This window comes from Saccostrea cucullata, unplaced genomic scaffold (genome assembly GCF_032062105.1).
Source record: "Saccostrea cucullata isolate Sc308-1 unplaced genomic scaffold, CSIRO_AGI_Scuc_v1 ctg3993, whole genome shotgun sequence".
NCBI lineage: Eukaryota > Metazoa > Mollusca > Bivalvia > Ostreida > Ostreidae > Saccostrea > Saccostrea cuccullata.
The window spans coordinates 45019-51122 of NW_026930118.1; positions in this window are offsets into that span (position 1 = coordinate 45019).

Consider the following 6104-nt stretch of genomic DNA (forward strand, 5'->3'; position numbering starts at 1 on the left):
TGAAAAATAGTGAAACAAAGATGAATTATGGATATGTTTCATCTGTAACATTTGTAATCGTACTCATAGTCGATATAATTAAAATTCATCGTTTTAATGACTCATTTTAACTTCAGTGATGAACAAAGTCAGTCTATTTGAAATCAGAAAGGATCGACACAAATGGTAAGAATACATATCTATTTCTTAATGCTCTCTTAATGAACTTCCATTTTCTCGTGCTATTGCTAGTATTTTGTGCTATACTCTTACACACATTTTGTTTGAGTACTTTTAAAAATATTAAACATATATAAATTAAACTAAATTGTGGTTATTTCTATTTTGTCGGTTCATGCATAGCCCTGAAATGATTTTTTTTTTCAAAAAAAATAATAATTTAGATCACCTGGGTCAATCAGTTCTTTGGGAAGCTGTTTACATGCATGTACACACCTATCATGCGTCGTCCTTTTATTTACATTTGAATATTAGCTGAGTTTCTTTCTCTTTAATAGCTCCGCCAATTTCAGACAGTTGATTTTAGTATTTGCATTTGATGGGCAAAGGGAACCAAAATTATAATTCATGGTCTCTGTCCCCTTATAGTCATATATAATTCAAAAGTATGAGAAAAAAATCACAAGTATTTAGATAGTAAAAAATAACAAACGCCGATTAAAACTCTACCGGTTTCAATTGTATCATCAGGAGTTTTGATATATTGCTATCTAAATATTTTTTTAAAAAGAATTTACGAATAAGACCAGAATTTATTTCTGCTTATAATTTTATAATTTATATTTAATTGAAAATGGTTTTCATTTTTTAAGGGAATGTAGAAAGATATTTCAACAGTAGCAATTTTAAACAGAATCATTTCTTCTGTAAAATTTTACTATCTATATAAGTTTTTGGTCTTAGTCGTAATTAATTTTTTTTAAGGAAAGAATTTAATACCTACCCATTTTATACGGTATAAACTGGGTTGGAACAGTTTACGCTTTTTTATAAACCGCGAACTCAGGGTTGGGGCAGTTTACGCTTTATAAACCGCGAAGCGGTTTATAACAAGAGGCCCAGGGGCCAGCAAAGTTCATATTTGAAAAAATAGAATCTACACTACCTGAGGATGATTCTATATAAATAACACTAATCATAACTTTGAAGTATTTGAAAAGAAGATTTTTCCTATATATTCCTATGTAAAACTTGGGTCAGCCATCTTGGCCCCACCCTTGCCCCCAGGGGTCATGATTTGAACAAACTTGAATCAACACTACCTGAGGATGATTCCACATGAGTTTCATCTTTCCTTGCCCAGTGGTTTAGATTTTTAAAATTTTTTATATATTTTCGGGGGTCATGATTTGAACAAATTTTGAGGATGATTCCATTCATTTGATGTAAGAAAAAAAAGATGATTGTTATAACAAAATGACTTCAATTTGTACAAAATTTAAAATGTCATAAACGTCATTGAAAAGGGCGGATTGATACGTTTTTTTGACGAAAGATGAAAATTGAAAAGTTAACGACGACGACAACGACAACGACAACGTAGGCAACCCATTTTTATACGATATGAAGTAAATTTTTTAAAATCTATTAAATTCATCAAATCACATTTGATGTAAGAAAAAAAGAGCGTTATAACAAAAACCAAAATTTGAATTAAATTATTTTTTTGTAAAACGTAAATTTTTTTCCCAAATACAGCGTTACAACCAGAATTAAATTATTTTTTTGTAAAACGTTCCCCTGGTCTTTACTTCTGGACATCAACCATAGTAATAGCATATTATTGGTGAGGGTGATGATAAGCATCGATTCTCCTACCAAGATAATGAAGGTTCGAGTACTACAGATGGCTGTATTGATCATATAGTCAATTGAAAGTGTGTACCTTTTTAAAAAAAAAAACTCTTTCCGTGAATATAAAAATGATATATCAATTTTGATATCAATTTTGATGCCTCATTTCAATTTCTCTGGTAAAAACAAAACCAGCTAATTTGAAATAAGAAAGGATCGACACAAATGGTAAGAATAGATATATTTCTTTAAATGAACTCATTTACAATTCCTCGTGCTATTATTCCATATTACACATTTTGGCTGAGTTTTTGAAAAGTATTAAACATATGTTATCGGTTCATGCAAAGCCCTGAAATAATTAATTCTTTTCATAAAATTAGTAATTTAGATCACCTGGGTCAATTAGTTCTTTGGTAAGCTGTTTTCGTCTTTCCTCGTGCAAGTGCTTTGAAATCTGCACTTTGGTCAGGTCCAGTACAATCTCTTGATGTAGCTTTATAGCTTTAAATAGCTACATAGCTTTATCATGTCGAATTATTAAAAATATCAATTATTTTAAAAGAAAGAAATTGAGAAGGATTCTGTCTGCAACAAAAAATGCTTTATTTCGCATTTCAATTCATGAGCTAAACATGAAAAAACGGCCTCGGTTTACAAAGTATGAAAGTAGGAAAACGCATACAGGTAATATCCTGTGTACATAAGTAGTATACACTAGCCAGCGTCGTTCACTGGGGGCTTCTCAGCCGCTTCGATTAAGGATAAATAACACAAACTTTTTTTCAGAAATCAGCATTATTTCTTATAGATTTACATTTAAATTGACAACCTGAATAATGTTTACCAAGTAGAGTGGGAGAATTTTATAAGATTTTGTCATAAAGTTAAAAAAATTGTGCAAAATTTTGTATGGAATTATATAGAAGGCAAAATAAGATCTCAAATCTAAGCACCAAGGAAAACCTACGATTTCTTTATATTTCAGGGATTTATTATTTATATCAATACAAATCAAAATCAGTGAAAAAATATATATCAAACCGCGCATCCATTTTTTTGTTTGTTGTTTGTGGTTAGTACCCTTAAGCTCCACCCCACACCAAACTTACCTGAGGAAAACCGTACGGTTGAAAACCTCGGCCTTTAATTTAGGTATTTTATCACATTTTTTCTTAAATGTGTAGTTTTCTAAGCATGTGCAAAAAGTCGTACATTGGTGCATTGATGATATTCAACCTTGAATATTTTGAGTTTTCAAACACTGCGCTGTTAGAACTATCTTTGATTTTGGTTGCTGTTTTAATAGTCCATGGTATACATGTATATACATGTATAAAGAGTCAAATGTATGCGACTTTTTGTTTATTTCTTATAAGAAAAATATTTTTGTGAAAAAATGCTGATAAATAGCTAAATAAAACTATTCTGAATACCTTAATAAAGGTATATAGCTATTTAAAGCTATATAGCTAAATCAAGAGACTGTACTGGACTTGTTGGTATTAATCAAACATTTCTGATGAGCAAGGGCGCCTTTTCCGAAATTGTGAAATGGTTGGCCAGAGGTCCTGGGGTTTCTGTGGGATGGTGGCACTACATATTATGACTTTTCTGATTATTTTTGATGTTTTTTTTGTTCCCCTTCTCTGCAAATGGGTTTTAAATAATCATGCTAAGTGAATAGTTATGGTAAGCAATGGTGCTTCTTTCAAAATTGTGAATGCTATGGCCTCTTTTTTAAAACATGAACCAAATCGAGTTACATGATGCTATGGAGACCTATAAGGCCTATGGTCCTCGTGTTAATTTATGTTGTTCCTTAGGGATATTTTTGGCGAAGAAACTGCAGTATGATTCTTCTTATCCATAAACCAAGTTTTAAGCAAATTAAATGGCTATTGTTATTCTTTTCATTGTGCTTTTCAACAAAAGGCTTAAGGGCTTTAACGGCCACCTATAAATATGATACAATACTGCATGATCTATGCAACTTATAGGTAAAAGGGAAACTGGTGAATTAAGAAATGCTAAAAAAGCGAGGGAAAAATCAGGAAGGATGATAGAAAATCAATAATAATTTAGTCCAGTTCTCAATAACAAATCATTTTACTCAATCTACTTACCTTTCTGTCAGTATCGCCATAGAGATTAAACAAAATAATGTGTTTGAACACAGACTACATATCCATATCATTCCCTCTCATATCGGCTTCTTTTGTCTTTGAATATTATTAATGTATAACACAAGATTTCTGTCTCATACGCATTTATCTAATAATTAATTGCCACATGCCTATTAAACCATAAAACTATTGAAATCAATTTTGTAACATGAATTTAAAATTCTTTTTAATTATTTTATTCAACTTAACGCTGTATTACTAAACATTTTTCAGTAATAAGTATTTGAAAAGCAAATGGATATAATTTTTCGCGATAGAGGTCTACAATAGAGTTTGGTAAAGCACCACATCAATTGACTTAGTTGCCCCGACCCAAGGATCATGAAACAGACTTAGAACTTCAGTCAGTAATTCAATTGCCTATAAATTATTTCACAATTATATAATTTATCTCTTAATTTGCAGACAACAACACTTTTGTGATTACAAAAGCAACATTGAAAGCTATTTTTTAAATTTGGTCTCTTGGACTACTACAAAATAGCACTATAACATAAAGACTTTGACTTAAGAAGATTTAGGATTCCCGTAGGACACTTCTGCTCATTATAACTTACAGTAGTACTCTATCTCCTTGATGCCTAGAGAAGCAGAGAAGATTTTCAAAGTTTATACTACACATATAAATAGAGTCACTCACGTGATCTCAAACTAATAAATTTCATATTTCATCTTTTTTTTTTTTGGTTAATAAAATCTATATGAAAAATTTTGAATTTATAACATAAATTGCCTTTTAAAACTTTTTTCATCAATTATATGTACACTAAAAAGGAAGCGAATTTTTTAACATAAAGCTACTCCAGACAAAAGTAGCATAATTATTCATTTTAAGAAAGGACGTTTTTCTATCTTCGCTAAAAAGGGAAAGTCTGAAAGTCATTAATCCTTTCCCGATATCAAATTCAATTAATCTCATTATCTTTATACCTGTTGTCTTAACTGTATGTGATATATTTATCTTCTGTTTTATGCAACAAATTATTTTGTTTTCCATCTTCGTGTATTTTATATTTATTGATTGTGTGAGCCTCCTCAGTAAATTATCGCTTCTTGTTTCTATTTTTTATTATCAGATAACAGTTGCTCATGCAGGAAACATGAATTGTTTATAAGCAGGTTGAAGCCTTAATCAATTCCATATCGGATACATTGACGGCAAGTGGTTCAATAGAATAATATTCATTTGCATATGCTACAAAAAATAAAAATAACAGATTAGATAACTAGCTTCAAAAGACTATACCCTAGGGTATGTAATATTTTATTCGTCCTCAGGAAATACATTGAGCAGCCCTTAGGCAAAAGTTTCTATCAAAAGTTTAATGAGTTATCCAAAAATGCATACTCCGGTATTTTCACGGAGCTATCATTGCAGTAAAAATCATTTTTAGATTGTCAACATCTAAGGATGTGTAATCTGATTTTAAATATGAAAAGAAAAATGTCAAAAAAATTACTGTAAAATGTAACACAACTCGTTTTCTGTGTTAAAGAAATGTTGATATTTATTTTCCCCTAATAACATTTTAGAGCTATTTTTTCTTGAAATTGGTCCAAAATCGGTGTTTTTAACAATTTATCATGTATTTCTATTTGACAGATATGGTGTACGTAGGTTTTATTCTGTTGTCGGTTGTTTGTCAGACAATTTGTACCAATCCTTGCTCAACAGGTAAGGGACCGGTCATTTCATTTCAAGAAAGACTAAGTTTACTAACCTTTTGTCAAAAATGGCATAAATACCTAAAAAAAAAAAAAAACACAAACAAAAAAACAAACAGTAATCAATATCATAAATACTACGTATTATTATCTATACAAAATCGTGAACAGGGCAAAACAAGGACCCCTGTCCATGAAAAACCAGATGTCGGATCAGGTGCATATAAGGAATAAACATCCTTTTATCCTTTGTCAACTTTTTTTATAAAAAAAAAAAGAGATTAAACTGACGTACCTAATAAAAACATAATATATTTTCCAAGTAAACACTTATTATATACTGTACAGCATATATGTTAATCTTATTTGGATATTTTAGTTTGATTTATTTTGCAATTGAATGTTACTTAATTAAAATCAAAACAAAAAATAATTTGTTCATTTTATTCATTTCAGAAC